The sequence below is a fragment of the Astatotilapia calliptera genome, chromosome 16 (assembly GCF_964374335.1).
Source record: "Astatotilapia calliptera chromosome 16, fAstCal68.1, whole genome shotgun sequence".
Classification (NCBI taxonomy): domain Eukaryota; kingdom Metazoa; phylum Chordata; class Actinopteri; order Cichliformes; family Cichlidae; genus Astatotilapia; species Astatotilapia calliptera.
Genome location: NC_137437.1, coordinates 27,327,316 through 27,345,176, shown reverse-complemented (window position 1 = coordinate 27,345,176; position 17,861 = coordinate 27,327,316). Strand labels below are relative to the sequence as shown.

The 17,861-nt window shown below is 38.1% G+C and overlaps 1 protein-coding gene across 1 annotated transcript in view; it reads right to left on the bottom strand.

Annotated features, from left to right (window-relative positions):
• Nucleotides 1-10,146, bottom strand: part of thsd7ba (thrombospondin, type I, domain containing 7Ba) — a 204,348-nt gene extending 194,202 nt beyond the window's left edge. The window contains exon 1 of the mRNA XM_026145082.2: nt 9,776-10,146. The gene's annotated coding sequence lies outside the window, so the exon portion shown is untranslated. The remainder of the gene's footprint in view (nt 1-9,775) is intronic.
• Between the last annotated feature and the right edge of the window lie 7,715 nt (nt 10,147-17,861).

Sequence of the window (17,861 nt, the reverse complement as noted above, 5' to 3'; positions counted from 1 at the left end):
TCTGAATCCATATCGCACAAAAGACTGTTCAAAACCGATTCGAACCCCGAATATCAGAGTAGCATCGCAACTGACTGACTGCACATTTTCATAAGCAGAAACGGCATTCTTTCATCAGAGGTCGTGCGTTCTGTTCAGGTGAACAACTCCATTCCTTTCTCATTAAATGTAATTACCGCTGACACCTCAAAGACAGCAGCAGAATAACCAAGAAAAAAAAACGCCAATTGAGACAGAATGTCTGTACAGAAGGCCAAGAAAAAGACACATTTGACCATTAAGAACGAATTGTATTGCTGCACTAATTCTATTACGCGCTAGGAAGATTTAGTGAATATAGCAAGTGATCCAAAGTTAATTGGGGTGACAAAAGCAGGAGATCTAAGCTAAAGGCCAGTGAGCTGACTGGGTTTTGTGACAGACTCCTTCAGCTGCCTGACAACTACAAAACAGCCAACGAATAACCTGTGTGGCCATATGGAAAGAACTATAGACAAATAAGCCGGCTACTTGACAAAGACTCTTAAGAGAAGGCTTGTTCAAGCTTCTGCATTTGTATTCCAAGTGGATTGCAGTGTGGGGGCTAATGTAATTGAAAACTGTTGGGGTGTTGGGGGTCAGCAAATTCAATAGACTCTGGGAAAAAAAAAAGTGTTTGTGTTTTGGGTAGCAATGTGAACTAACAACAGCCCTGCAGAGAATTATGATTCTTCTGTCCAAATAATAGCTTCCATCCTACCCTCTATCAGTTTGATGTGAAGAGGAATAGGAGCATGAAATCATCACCACTAACCATGTTAAGGGTAGCATTTTCTAAATGGTTTCCTCTAAGAAGGATTTCTTTATTTTAATGGAGTCAGGTGTTTTTAAGCTTAGGTGAAAAAGGGTACATTTTTTAAGTTGAGGTCAAAAGAGGTAACAATTGTTTCCAAGAGCCACACTTTGGTAGTTTATTTGTGAATGGGATCCTAATTCAACCACATAATTTTTATAGAAAATTAAAGGAGCAACAACAAAATAAACCATTTGGGGTAAAAATAAAATTTTTAAAGTCACCTTTTATAGTATTGTACCTCATAAAAGTTACACCATGATGCAAGTCTATATACATATCTACAGTATGTCAGCTAATGTAGCAAGATAAATGACTCACTGGAAGCTCCAGTTACTCAACAAGCAAACACAGCAGCAACCTCTCAGGGGTTAGAAATGAAGACAATGTGGAAGTGCCAAAAACTTTAGTTGTCACGAGTGGCCATCTTACGCTGGCTCTAAAAGCAGGTCTGTCCCCACAGAATTCCATGTAAAAATGGCTAACTTTGCAGCAGGAATAAGCATATTTACAACCTGGTTCAATTTGGTTTTCTGTCTAATATACAGACTATAGATGTACCTTTTAGGCTCTCTAGCATTAGTTGTAACTTAGCATTCTGCCTTCGCTAGAATGTGCTCACGTCTGGCTCTAGAAAAACCATGTTTCTGGCAGCCACAGTTTTGAAACTGAGGTATCTGAGTGCATATTTTAAAAGTAATCTTTGAGGATAACCTGCATATACATAGCCAAATGCTTGCAAGGTTTTTAAGTAATCTAGAATTCACCCTAAAATGAAACCAAACTCATATCTCCATTTTCCAGGGATAACTATCAAAGCAGTTTGTTAAGCTCCTTATTTATGAAAATCCATCTGTGGATTTTCTTAGGAGTTTATCTAACTAAGGTCGCAGGGTTGTGAAGCCTATGCCGATGCCCCATCTAAACTGACATTTCCCAAAAGGCGTCACTAGTTCATCACACAGAGAAGCAGGCAATCACTCACACTCACTGCCAATTGATCCATCATAAATGTCTTTGGTGGCACAGGAAGAACACACAAACTCCACACAGAAAGTCCTCGGCAGCAAATTCAAATCGTCTTCCTCTGAGGAGACAGTACTAACCACTGTGCCAGAAGTGTAAAAAAACTACATTTTAATATCACAAGAGCTCATGAATATAGCAATCAGACAAATAGTTGCTTATATAAACTGCAGTAAATGAACACATTTCTTTCTCTATTACTCTTCCCGAACAGTTTATGCCGTAATGCAGGTTACCCCAGATGAATGTAGTAGCTGTAACTGTAATTTATACTCTGTGCATACAGCATGTTTTCACTAGATGTGAGAATATTCTTTTTGTGGAGCTGAAATATGGAACCACCACTTGGTTCAGTTGTTAAGTATAGGTTTCCATTCTCTCCATAGACATTTAAAAAAATGCTAAAATAGCAATTGCTTTGAAAAAGCTGAAAATTGCAGCTCTCTAACATAAAGGAGAGACATGCAATATTTTTCCCCCAAACTTGTACCTTAAAATGGTACATAACTGTAACAGCAAGACATTTCTTGTGTTATCACAATGTTTTTGCTTTTAATGTGCCATGTTATGGCATTAAATTCTCGACCCCAACCTGACCTAACCCAAAATATTTCGAATGCCAAGTAAAATGGCAGGAAAAGGTTTAAAGAAGCACCAGATGCGCCTAAAATAGCATGATATTTATATACAATCCCATGTGATAATGTAGAAAAAGAAGAATTTAAACTCACACAGCAAACAAGCATTCCTTTAAAACCACCTGAAGACAGCAGGGTGTAAGTACATACCTAGGAGGAAAGAGTTTTTTAAAGTTATGTAACTCTTTAAAAGCCATACTCAGAATTGGAATTGAAAACATATCCTGGAAACATCACAGGGAAGCTGCAAAGCAGGGTGGAATATGAATTACTTTTCCATGAATGGCCCACACATGCTCAAATTAAAATAAATGGCAGCTAGCTTAATGATATAACTGCATGTGTCATGAGAAAGGTGCTTTCAGATGGAAGCAGTCTCCAATCTGAGGTCCACACCCTGCCGCATGTGAGAAACAAACACACCATCTGGGGTATCGATACAGTACATGTGCGCAATGAAGTAACCATGGGAACAGCAGAGTAATCAAACCATCATGAAGGGATGTTTTCAATCAACAACAATGTATTCCCCACTCACTTTACTAGAGCAGTCCATAACAATATATAAAAGACATCATGCTCAATTCTGCCACCAGCTAATTTGATAAAGATAGCTAACTTTGGCTAGCATCAACACTCAAGCTAACCGTTCGCAATATTTAGTTTGTACAATCAGGATATCACAGTTCTACTTTATTGCTGCACCATTTTTCACTGACACACACATTTACAATATTGCTAGCTGTTGACACAATAAGAGCTGCTTTGATAGTACTCTGCCTTTACACAAAACATTACCAGAGGACACGGTCACAAGAGTACATTCTTCTCGTCTCAGAACAGACAGCTCGCTGAGCCTCCCTTTACTGACATGTGCCTTTTAGTTTATATCCCTGTAAATTTAAATATGTACATTACAGCTCCGGGGCAGTCCAACCCGGCCAAAATTAAATTCTCCTCCTTCTCGTGACCTCAACATAAAATGTGATCTCTGACAATTGTGATAAATCCCATGCTTCCACGGTGCGTGCACACAAGTCCCTCACTGCCCGCATGCTTCTCATTAAAAATGAATTGAATAGTAGCGGGTGTCGCTTTTCATGTGAAAAGGGTGTAAAGCAGTAAAGTGAGTGAAGGGGGAAATATATTACAGCCCAGAAACATTTTGCAGGCATACCAAACCCCTGAAGTGTTCCTGTTGGTTACAAACTGCTTTTGAACTTCCGTGATTTGATATTTCTCGAGATGAAGACATTGTCAAAACACATCCTGGCAGTCCTCTCCACAAAGTATTCAAATTAAACCATCAAAGGAGATACGTTATATTTTCTTAATGCAAATCTGTCATATATAGTAAATAGCTTTTAAAAAATTCAAGGGGATGCCTTTTTTGCTTTGGTTTGTGAATGCATTAAGAGGGGAAAATAAAATCAAAAACATGTCTGCTATTTTTTTTAAAAATATTTATCACAGTTGCATTTCAATCAGGAAAAAAACAGGACTTTCTTCACTTCAAACAAACAAACTGATGGACATACTTTCAAAAGGCCAATTTGGTTTCACCGATGACAGCCTTCTCTAAGAAAAAGATTTCTTTGAGGGAATTTCTACTATTTTATAGAATCTCTAACAATCTGTTGAGATGGTTGATAGGTTTGTAGCTTGAACCTATTCGCTGGAACGTTGAAGACAATATAATTACACAGCAAAGCAAGACACGAAGTAGGCAAAGTTCTTCATGTTTCTCGTGCACGGGAGAGAACCGGACAAATGCTGTTCCTTCGCTTGACCCCAGTTGCTCTCGTCCGCTCCCCCGTAACACTGCTCTTTTATTGAGGTTACATGAATATGCATAGGTTCATTAACATACGACGTCTACATACAAAGAGTACCTTGCCTGTGTGTGTGTGTGTGTGTGTGTGTGTGTGTGTGTGTGTGTGTGTGTGTGTGTGTGTGTGTGTGTGTGTGTGTGTGTGGATATAGATATAGATACGTTTATCCTACCATAAAACAATAAGACAAGGTACGACCTCTTCCCATTTATAAAACTCTAAGCATATATAAGTAGATATTTCTAAGCATAAATGACAATCAACAATACAAAACCTAACAATGGTCAATACAACCATCCAGTATTATGTTGGGAACATATGTGCACATGTTTGTCTTGTTGTTCACAAATTTTAATAAACCAAAATGAAAAATAACGGAGAGGTTATCCAGTTAAATGCATGCCTTGACTATCAACTGACTGATTAAAGTGATTATGCATATATATCATTTGAGCACACAACAGTGTATCCATCCTGGGAAAGTATTCCTAATTTACCAACCGTGAAATTACGTCATCATTTTTGTCTGAGTATTTAAATTAAAATAGTACAAAAAAACCCACATATACAGACTGATGTACTCTTTACAACCAATAATCAACTTTCCTCCAAAACATTGTCACAATTTATTGCTCATAGCCTCAGCATGAGCCGTGCCTCTCTGTCACAGTTGTGAACACCATATTCACTGCAAACAACCCTTTTGAGAGCTTTTCAGATGCATCTAATCCTATTAACAGGGAGGTGTAATTGACAAATAACTTTGTACTTGCTCAGCACTCTCATTGCATCATATTACGGCAGAATAAACTGTAATATGAAGAGCCCTTAGCGATAAAGAAGTATGCACTAAGCCATCTGTCCTTTATCATTTTATAATGCCAATGCTTTCACATAAAGAAAACAGTTGTGTAACATTTTACTTGCAGCCCAGAACACTTGCTCACAGTTCATGACTTCAAAAGAGAACTTATGTTTATTATTTAATACAAATGGAAGTGGCCACATGTGCTTGCTATACAGACGGAGAAACTGTGATCACTGTGATTTAGTCAAAAGAAATATTTTAATGCAAATTTGTTCATAAATATCACTTTGATTAGCTATATTATTTGAAACAACATAGGCATTTTCAAATACAGCATACACCTACACAGTGGAGAAGTTGTACTCAGTTAAGTTGCAATCACTGACTGCTGTTTTTCTCTATACAGTTACTTAACAACAGCCTGTCAGATCAGAATGTGGGGCTGAGACACAAAAACTTTGGAGAACGTTTCTTAAATTATATTTTTAGCTGTATTTTATTACACGTGATCTTTCTAGTTTGTGTGTAATCGTCAATCATCGACCACGGTAAAACCACCTGCTATCTTTTTCACATCTTTCTTATGCCAGCTCTGACCCATCAGAGCATGGACACAGTGGGTCTGCAATATCCTGTGGTGTGTGTGGCACCAGGCTTTTGGCTGTATATCCTTTGGTTCCTGGTTGCAGTATGGGGCCTCTGTGGATCTGGCTTACATCTTGCAGATAATTGATCAGATTGGGATCGAGGGAGTTTGAAGGCTGGGTCAATGTCAATCCTGTGGGAGTGTGATTGATCTGGAACAATCCTTAAGTGGGTGGTCAGCCACATGAATACCAGCACACATGGAGAACATTGCATTATAATGAGATCATTTGTTTCACTGGTCAGTAGTTATAATGTTGTGGCTGGTCTGTGCATGATTTTGTAGGTCAACTCCCAAGACTGAAAAAGGAAGCCAATGTAAAATACCAATAAGTGCAGTATCCATCGAAATCTAGTTCAGTCTGACTCCTAAATACAGTCCATTGCCATAGACTCCTTTGTTAAAATGACATCTTTACAAGGTTAAGAAACTTTACATGCTTCATATATGACTTACATGGTCCACAAAACTGGGCATCTCTCTGGATAGCTTCCTTCATAATAACTGTAATATAACTGCACTGTACTTTTGTGGGCTATGGGCATGGCCACTTTGTTTTGGGAAACCTGCCAATCAGTTTGCTGTAGCTACAGGTATCTGATGCACTCAATGTCCACTAATGGGAGACACTGGTAGACCTTTCCACCACGTTTTCCGCTTTGGTGGCCTTTGGAGCTTTTTAATGGACCTATCTGACAAAATCACTGCCTGCTGTGGTACAGACCATCCACAAAGTTTTGCTAAGTGAAGTTCTACTATTTTAACCTCTTACGTTGTGCTTATTAGATGTCTGTACCTTCATGTCCACCCATGCAGCTTCAAAATCAAGCTGATAGCTTATCACTACATCTTATCCCAATATAGCAATATCTGTCTTTGAAAACTTAACAAGGTGCTGAGTGGTGAAAATGTGCAGTCTAAAACCAATGGGTGACTTTATGTTGGGTGCATCTATCTTCTAGACCCACGCATGTGTGGAAATGTACCTTCAGCTCATCTCAATCTGGTGATCAGTCAGACAGCAACTATTGTATGGATTGCCATGTACAGACATTCAGAATAGTAATAAGAAGAAGGTTTATTGTGCTTGAGTTGCACAAACGCTAGTATGCTATAATGTTAAACCCAGATGGTGAACATGGCAAACATGACATCTACTTTAATAGCCAAACATGTCAGTATCCCTGTGAGCATATTAGCTCAAAGCACCTAACATGTGTTCTTTAACAAGTAAAAATGGGCCAATCTGTAAATTTAAATTATACAGGGACTTTAAATGACATAGGGGCACACTGGAGACAAATATACCTTAAATTGGAGAATTCATTGCTCAGTTAGCGTTTCCCTGGGCTGACTGACTGCCAGATGAAGTCTGATTGCCAAGAAACGCTTCCATCTACTTTACAAACTGTAATCTAATCCTCCTACCTTGACTCCTAGTTATGTGCCCTTATAGCCTTGTAAAAGATTAATTATTGCATAAAGCCACCATTATTAGTAGCATCCCGCGATGCTGCAAAAATGGATCCAGCACACAAGTGATACCTCAACCCCATGCACATGTGCATGCAGACACATGCGCACTCAACCTACACAGAAGTCACACTTTTCATTCCAAATATTTCTTTTTTGAAATCAAACCAGTGAAATCTGTGGGGTCCCTCTGTCTGTAATCCAGCCACCTCCACCAGTATAAGTGGGCACAACACGCTGCCTGCCTCCTTGAGTCCAATATACCACCCTCATATTTCAATCAATAATCAGGTGGGGATACAATTAGTAACTTGGAAGGCTTGTGAGAGTCACGTGACGGATCAATCGAGCAGAGAGGCGGCGCACTCATTGAGGTGATTCACAGCCCAACAGTTTGTCCCACGCTCAGCCTGAATCCATGCCGTCTATCTTCTTTATATGAAGCTTTCAAGGCTGGAAATATGCATCTGTCAAATGTCCCCCATTACTCCGGCTGCCTGTCACACCTGGGGCAGCTCACAACCAACCAGAAAAAAAGACGGAGTGTAGCTGTCAGCACAGAACCCTCAGCGGACTGAAAAGGCACCAGCTTCCCCATTTCTCTGTCTCTCATTTCCTCAAAACGCGGATATTTTTCTGGGTCTCCAGCTGAATGCTGGGTTAATGAAAGAGGCTGTGTCAGGCAAGCTGAGGCAGCTTCTTTTTGCTCTAGAAAACATTAACACATTTGGTAACCTATATGGCCAACATACAGCACATACTGCACAAAAGACGTTTACATCTCTTGGTTTGTAGTTCTGTCACTGATTTTGTATCATTAACAGATGTCAAAAAAGCCTATACCATGCCTTTCCTCGTTGCTGTGTGCAGTGTGGGTTGCATTGCCAAGCAAACAGCATAAATGCCTCAGAACTGTTGTGGAATATGGCAAGTCTGGTGAAAATGAGCAAGTTTTCTGTGTGTGTGTCCATAAATTAAAATGCAGTTTCAGCTCCAGCTGTTAGTGTTTCCACTGCAGTGTATCTGGTTGTTCTCTCACCTCAACAACCAGTGTCTTTTCACATCACAAAGCTATTTCTCTCATTTCTCTCCACAGTCCAAGAGAGCGCTGCAAACTATGTCATGAATGAAATATAAGCACACCGCTGTATTACTTATGAGACCCGACGCAACTTTGCTCAGAGCTATTTTCAGATTTCATTTAAATTCATCAGTATGATGAATATTCTTACGCCACAGAAACGACCAACAGGGCATCGGTCCTCGAGAAAATATTAGCTAAAGATGAACTTGAAAGATTACTTATCAGCAAAGACCACCTTTCAACATTCATCATTACAGCAAAGGCTCTCTTGCAAAGGTGCTCCAAAGCAGACAAACCCACCATGAGACATGATTTAAGTGACACTAATGTGCTTCACTGTTGCATTGCACAAGTACAATTGCATGGTCCTATTGTTTATTTAAACTTCAAAGGCTAAGCGTTGCTCATGGGGCAGTCTTAAACTCATTTTAACATCTCCGAAATGAGGGAGGCAAAAAGCACGGTCTGCTTCTGTAATTTATGCAAATTTATATAGTCATTTGCATTTATAAAGATTACACTTTGAAAGGGAACTGTTTTCACAAATGCTATATCCATGACCAGCAATTACTATATAGTTAACACTATGACCTAACCTTCTCTTATAACACGCAGTTGTAGAAAAACCTACTGATTCTCTCACTTGCTCATTTCAGTAGACATAGATTTTCAATGTAACCATCTTAAGCCAAGATTAAAAGAATACATAAAAAAAAAATCTAGTCAGTCATACTGTATAGCCTCAGATGTTCTGACACACTCTGAAGAAGAGAAAAACTGTTCTTGCATAGAACACTAATAGCTTTACTATCGTGTTTTTCTTTGCTGTACACAAAGTCACATGTGATCACTCTATAAATATACCAAAGAGAAAAATATCTTTGTTCAGGAAGGATGACAGGTCCTGATAAACTGTGTCCGCTGGGCACCTGCCGATCTGTGAACACTTGAGCTTCCCTAACTCTTAACTCACTTTGTGCCACCAGCTTCGACCAGCGAAAGCCCTTTTGCATCTCTGTTTTGTCCCATGCTGCAGGCTTTATTTCTCATTCTTTCAGCCTCATTGCACATCTTTGTTTAATACATAATATCCGTGTTTTCCTTTCTATCTAAGGGTATATTCAGTCCTACCTATCAGGTACACTCCTCTGCCTGAAGTAAAATTCCTGAAGTTGTTATTGTCACAACTTATTTGCAATAAAAGCGCTTACAAAATGACATTTGAGTTCCTCAACTTTGCTCAGACTGTCTCTCTTAAAATAATCAGACCTCCACTTCAAATTCATCACGGCAAACAGAGCAAGGAGAAACTAGAAATGTGGAGAAATCAATTTGTCCACTACGGGAAGCAAGCAACCAGGCTTTATGCTTTAAATTTTATGAACCCTCATTGCAAAGCGAAGAAAAAACAAACCAAAAAGAAAAAAGGGTCTTACCTGAGCTCTTGCTGATGCTGATGCTGTAACAGATCCTATCTGTGTCTATGGTTCAGAATCACAGAGAAAGAAGGAGAAGAGAGAAGGGGGGAAAGGCAAGGAGAGAGGAGGGGCAAGCAGAGCGCAGAGAAAGAGAGGGAGCAGGAGGAATCAGGGAGAAGGCGAGAAAGTGTCTGTGGACCAAACGGGAGAAATAGCCAGAGAGGAGACAGCAGGGATAGTGGTGCTCTCACACAGCGCGGCGTTACACTGAAGGGGATGTGCTGGCTCTCGGAGGTGGTACTTCTCAGCCAAATGACATCTGCCTCCCTCTTAAAAACCATTGGCTAAAAGGAATGATTTCCTAATAAGCCATCCCTGCTGTCTCCAAGTGAACACACCCCCTCCTTCTTTCCCACTGCATATGCATACGCAGATGTATGCACACCCACCCACTCCAACACACACATAGACACGCATACACACCTACACATGCACAAAGACACAGACTGATATTCTTTTTTCCGTGCAGTTTGCAAAGATTGTCTTTGCCACTTCATTTGCCCTATTTTTCCTCCTCCTAGGCACTTTCCCGTTTCTTTATTCTCTGAGGTCCCCCGCTACACACGCATTGTCATTTATCACAATTGTTGCAGAAAGTGTTTTTGTCTTTCAATTCAAAATTGCTTCCCCTTTCAACTGTGTCTTTTTTTTTTTTTGCAGGATACTCTTTGCCTTTTCCAATAGCTTTCAAAAACTTAGACACTATAAGTGGCGCTTTGTGATCTATATATTGTAAAGACTTACCCTTTTTACCTATGTTGGCTTTTTGGCCATTATGGAGAGAATGGCTCTTTAGCTCTTTTAGCTTGTAAGAAAAAAATAACTCATTCACTGCTTTTACTTTTAATAAGCGTTACTAACTTTTGGAAGTTTCAAATGCTGGTATGCAAATTTGTTTTGCTTTTTCATTGTTTTAATCGATTTATCCAGATTGTGGCATGATTAAGGTGGTCAGGTCTTGAGCAGAAAACCACAGAGTTATAAACATTACTTCAAGTTTATTGATTTATTCTAACTTTTTAAATTTGTTACAGCAATCCCACTTTCTCAAATGTGTGGGAGTTATAAAAAAATATGAAATTCTTAATATGAATACATTACATTATTAGAGTTTTCAAGTGGTGTTACTGAATAAAATGAGTAATTGTGAGTACCATCATGAGTACCATCATACATTCACAAAGCAATTTTTGGAAGGTTTGCTGGCATAAAAAAATATGACTTAATGCATTTTCATAAGAAAAACTTTCCAGATATGCAATTATTTAACAGCTGGATAAGTAAAATAACACGTGAAAACAGCAGTGTACTGTTTATTACAATATTTTGCACACTCAATATATGCTGGGATTGTGCTTTTATTGCCATTTTTACTTTCTAACATCCACGGTGCAACATTAAATGTACTGCAATTAAAAAAAGTCTACAAAAAACAAAACTTTGAAAGATTTTAATCTGGCCAGTGATCCACACTGAAACTTGGAATGGTGGTTGTTTCACATCATTAACATAGAAGTGCGCACCATGAATTTGATCGAGAGAATTACACGAAAGCAGCCTCCACCATTGTGTTTCCCATCCAGCATCTTCATTCACTGCCCTTCTCACCCTGATTGTCATTGCAAGTGTTCCCTCTTCCCCAAAATAAAATCACAATTTTAACACTGTGAAGGAGATCTGGTGCACATCGCAGCCATTCAACTGCAAATCTTGAGACATGTCGCAGATGATCTTTAAAACAAAATAATCTCAGTAATAATTTACTCTTTCCATTCGTCTATGAGCCTGCAAGCAGTAACTGTTCAAAAAGAGCCATTACAGCAAAACAGAGTTATTTGTTATTTAAGCAGCAATTGGATTAAGTATGGATTCTGAAAACAACAAATATCTGGTCTGATAATCAGCCAGGGCAGTAATGGGGTGATCTCTGCTAATAGTGTCAAATTTACAAACAATTATCACCCATTTTTCATTTTCCATCAGTTCTACAGCTTAATCTAAAATAAACTCAAAGTGAAATCATCAGCTTATCTCGTTAGCGCTCACTGGCATGCGTAGGACTGACTTTAATGCTGTAACACCTTGCCAAATATGGAGTTATCTAGCCGCCTTTTTTCTTCTGCTGCTACTCCCTTTATGGGTCACCATAGCATATCATATGCCTCCATCTCACCCCGTCATTTGCATCTTCTCCTTTCATGCTGACCTCTGCATGTGATCCTTCACCACATCCATGAACCTTCTGTGTGATTTTCCTCTTTTTCTCCTGCCTGGCAGCTCCATCTTCAACATCCTTTGCCCAATAAATCCAGTAACCATCCTCTGCACGTGCCCATTTCGGCCTTGCCTCTCTAGCTTTATTTCCAAACCACTCAACCTGAGCTGTCTCTATGATACACTCATTTCTAATCGTGTCCAACCTGGCCAGTCCCAATGAAAACCATAACATCTCCAGCTATGGCTCCTGTCTTTTTGTCACTGCCATTGTCTCTAGCAGATCTGGTGTTCTGTACTAGTTAGTGAAAATAATAATGTTGAATATTTTTTTGTTTTTTGGTTTGTTTTTTGCAAACCAAGATCATCCTTGTCTACTATGATGTTTAGACCCAAGCTCAGAAACTCTAATGACATTAGTGACACCATAAGCAGTTAGCCTATTTTTCCACATACTGTACAACTTTTTACAGCCGCTGAATGTAAAAGGTCCCTGTAATTAAATATTAACAATGGAGCTGTCAAATTATGGCTGGCATATATATCACTACTTTGTATGCTGCAATTGTCTTTAGTGTATTTTTATTCCCAAAGCTTTTTCTGTTTATTGGGTTTTCATTCATCATTTCTAATTAATGAGCACATCTGTTAAAATATCACTAGTGTATTTAGTGGAACTGTTGGACTACCTCCCTGTTGGGACACAACCTTATCTGTTGGCAGTTTCGTTCTATAATTGCATTTTTGATGGACTCCTTTTGTTTGACCCATGCTTTTCTCTCTGGCCCACTGTGGAGTAATTGGCTGTGCTACAGATAACCTCTTTTGAGTTCCTGTCATTCTGCCCTGACATCATTTATACCATCATATCCTGTAACCAAAGAGAAATATAACCTAAGGTAATTGGGATTTTTTTTCCCCCTTCCCTCCCTAACAACTAACCCCGCTCTTCAGAAACAAGAAACTTCCATGTGACAAGAGCCAGCTAACAGCTGACCCACAACAGAATCTAACAGAATTATTAAAAACAGGACAGTTCTAATTAATTTGACAGCAAAGAGAGACAGTCATTCCTTTTTGCTTCAGAGGACCAAAAGGAGAAACGTTTGCTAATTTATGAAGTGGAAAGAAACATCTGAGAAAGCATTCGTCCTCAAGCAGTGACTTAAAAAAATCTGAGATGTCTTCCAGTGTCATCCTCTCTTTATTTGTTATCATTAAGAATTTCACTTTGAGCTTCACATGTGACAAGGCTGTAAGAAGCTTTTGTGCAAGTTGAACATATTCCTTTTTTGAGGTTCTTCCATCACAAAAAGATACATGGAGAAAACTCCAGCAGTATTCTGCCTAGCTACACAGACACTTTCAGTCTAGTCGCTAACAAACGAAAGAGCCACATACCAAATCGAAATCTAGGGATGGCATTAATCCTGACAGTAAATTCAAATCACCCGGTGCTGCTGGGGCTGATAGCTGACTCACTGCATCTCAGCCTCTGGATGCTCTTTCCTATCCATAGAATCACATGAAGTACTATGGCTGGCTGCCTGCGGTTTGCTATCTGATTATGCATTTTATTTAAGCTGTTCTTTCCAAGTACCAATCAGGCTTCCCATCGGGTTGCCTGTCTGTTTGCCTTTGAAGAATTAACCTCAAATGTCAGTGTCAGCCACTAGCAAGCTCCTAGATCTCTATCATAAAATGGCTGTGGTTAAATTTGCTTATCATATTAGGTACTACTGGAACTCAATGCTATCAGAGTCCTCCAGGAATAAAATACCTTCTTAATTATAAACCATCTTATCATCAGTTTTTAAAATATAATATATCACATAATTACTGGAGTGATCAAACCAAGCATTTTGTAAATAGGAAACAAAGTTTGCTAAAAGAAAAAGATAATGAGAAATTCATATCTAATCAACAGCATTCATAACAGAGATTGTAATTCACACACTTTAAAGTATTTTAGAAGGTGCACTGTTCAAGAAGACATTAAGTCATTAAACAAAGTAGAAAACTGAGATATATTAAACTATTTCAGATTTATGATTTCTTTTTATGCTTCTTCAGTGATTATTAAGTTTCCATTATGTTATTAAGTGATAGGAAGTGAAAAGATATTCAAAGCTGTGATCAGTTTACTCAAATGGAAGATTTTAAAAGAACATTAAATGTAAATGCTGTTTACGAAATACTAGAATTTACATAGAAAAATGTATTTACAGCAAGAAACAGCAAAAGTCAAACTTGTGTTGAAATTGGTTTATTAAACATTAAAACACATTTTTTTTGTATTTAACAGAAGAATATCCTGTACTTTTTTCATAGTTTTCCCCTTTTTTACCCTGGACGTTTCTTTTGACAGAACTCTTAAACATTTCTCAAAATAAACATAATAGACATCTCTCTCGTTGTCATGATAGTGGTCAAATTGTTAAGGGGTTCAGATCAAGCTATTATTTAGCATGAGCTAAATGCATAGCCCTTTTTGAGCTACACACACACACACACACACAAGAAAAAAAAGTGTAACTAAAAGGTTAAATCTGAAACACTGTGCAGAGTCTGTTCCCTTACTATTAATGCCATTGTGTGGAAATTGGGTGCAATTCACCTAGAGAGCACACATGAGATATTCCTCAGTGAACAGGAGTGCATGGAGCTTAATGGCAAAAATAATTACACCAAATTTGAAAATGTATTTATTTTAAATGTAGTACACCATAAATATGTGTAAGAAATAAAATCTTTATATTTGCTTAAAGCAACGGATACATTTTTTTTGCATTTTTGGCTAATATATGCAGATTCTACTCACTCTCTTGATGGCACCCATTTTCAAATATTAACTATAAGAGACAAAGTGAAATCAAAACAGAAACTTATATGTGGGTATATGAAGCAGCTGGTTATGGTGGTCTATTGTGAGAGATGTGAAGCAGCTGCTGTTAGAAATTCTGTGCTCGCTTGATGTGAGAAATCAAAAAGGCAAATCCTGTAAAGGGACTTCTGATGCTGTAACACTTAGAAAATAGTATTGAACTACAACTGAAACCTTGTGAATAAAAAGGAGGATTGGAGGATGGTCTATACGTCCATGCCTGTGTTAAATTAGTTTTACAGCTGTTGGGATATAAACATATTTTAAAAAATCCCTCACCCCTCTGATTTTTAGCATTCATCTCTGAACATTTTACAGCACAAAAAGCAATCAAATCAGAAACTGACTTTCACTTTCAGCACTCAATCGTGTGACAGTGAGATGATCCAGTCCATCCATTCCAATTTTTCATTATGCTACTAATCACCAACTGTTTCAGATCAGATCAGACCACTTCTGAATGAAAATTACCGTTAACTAAACAAAAGAGAAATGAAATGGATTCAAAGCAACAGATTTTACAGGACCTCACAAAATAGTCCTAGAAACATTCCTACACAGCATCGAAAACACACCTGATTATTCACATCAGAATTCCCAACATCTGAGTTTCTCATTTTAACGTGTTCAACAGCAGTTCTGCACCAAAACTGCTGTTTCTGACAAACTGCAGTTATGAACTCTTGCTATGAAGGATTCATGAAGAAATGTTATGTGCACAGTTTGTTGGCTTTGCAACTGACAGGGCAGCCACTTCTGTGTGAAAAGATAAATCCTAACCTGAAAATCATTCATGACATCATTCACAGATTACAACCAGCAGTACATAACTATAAAACACATTACAGAGTCGTGTCGGTTTCACATATTTACTGACTTTTGCACTTGATCTCAGTAAATGAACAGTTTTCAAAGCAGTGTATGGAGTAGGGGAACATACTGCAGATGATGCTCTTAGACTTTGGTTTTTAAGCTTTAAGTTTGTATATAGAAATCTATTGTATCTGAATATTTGTTTATTATATTTTAAAATGGCTGAATTTTTTGCTGTTTAAATTATTTCAAATTATTTCAAATTAAAGTGTTTGTACCATTAAGTTTGACTGGATCTCCTGTGTCTGAGGAAACATGAGATCAATGATAGCAGTAATAAATACTGTCTTCAGTTTATAGGCCATTTCTGAATCATTTCTATAACCAAAAGCCAACTTCCCCTACTTTTTTTAATGTCAGCTAGTATTCCCTGCATATTGCTTTATGTATTTTGTGAGTACCGCTTGTAAGCATACATAGACTTTTTTACCGAATTTCCCAGAGGAACCCACCTGAGGGATTAATAAAGTTCTATCTTATCTTATCTTATCTTATCTTAGACTAGGAGTACCACCCAATTTAGGAATGATCTGGTGAAACTGAGGTTAATGTTAGCTTACAGCTAACCCAGCTGCAGTTTACATCATTAAATTTGATGTTCAGTTAATCAGGCTTTAATACAGAGGGTCTTCTTATCACTCAGTGGTGATACAGTCAGTGAAGAATACAGTGAAGCAATGAGCAGTGTACCAATAATTTAAATCAGCAGAGGAAAATTAGACACCGCAAGCTAGGAGAACTGTGTTTAACTGCTAGTGATTTTGAGAAAATCTATGGTTAAACATAAAAATAATGACTACACACCAGGACAGTCCAGCAGTTTGTGTGTTACACACACACATACCTGAGACCAGCAGCTGTTTTTCATGGAAGATATATCACAGGAGAAAGCACACATGTAAATAAGAGAATTCAATTTAGCTGTTTCATTTCAGTGTCCTGATATCAACCTCTTTCATGGCAGACCAGGAAACGCACATGTACAAATTTTATTAGCAACGGCTCACTTCCATTAAGTGTCCCAATAAGCCATGACAGTGAATCAATATGCCCACTACTATCACCCCAGAATGACAAGGTATATAGCATTTTCACCTCCATCGGTGTGCTTTTCCTTTACAAGCTCCAATGTCTGCTGTGGAGAAAAAGAATTGTTCATGCCGGCACTGAGACTTACTGAGGCTTAATGAAATAATAATAAAGTTACCATTAAATGTGACAAGTGAGAATTATGCTTAAATATTTAATCTTAAAAGATGAAAAGGTTACTTTTTGCCTGGATTTGTGTGATTTTATATATGCTGTCTTTTGTATTTTTTGATGTGCCTTAGAATTAGTATTAGCTTTTTTAGCATTGTTTTTTTCTTTTAAATGTCTGTTTTTAATCTATAAATTAAAGATTGTGCATGCACAAATAGCAATCTCAGGCAATGTGAGAGCCAAGGCAGCGGCTACAGAGTTTCAGAGATGTCATCAGAACATCAATGTAGATAGCTTTATTTTATTTAAGCTTAGTTAATTTATTTTTATGGGACTCATTCTAAAAGGTGTAATGAAACAGTGCTGGCAAGAGACAGTGAGTAATTGCAGGCTTGGCAGTGTTATCCATTATAGCTGAGAGTACCAGGAGGAGAGTAAGCTCACCCAGAAATGCAGTTCCTATTTACATTTAGACAAGCCTTTCTCTGATGCCAACCCTGCTCTCTCTCCCTCATGACAGGGTTAACAGTCTTTTAATCTGCTGCTGATGGGAAGAGTCACATGATTGATAAAGCCAAGGTCCGGGACAGTCTACAAGGTGGCAGTGGTATGTCTAAAAGCGATGCAAGTTTAATGTATAATTTGGGTTTTCCCACAGGCTCTCATTGTTTTCAAAGAAAACATTTGGCAGAAACTGCCATGCTGATAAGTGCAATCCATCATTATAAATAACTAGTTTTACATTTTTCCAGCTACGATTTATAAGCTCATCCATAATCATAGCAGATGCAATAACGTCAAATTTAAAATCATTCATGCAGCAACGTGTTTTTTCACTAGCGTGTCTAAAGTTTTTGTTACGACTTTTCATTA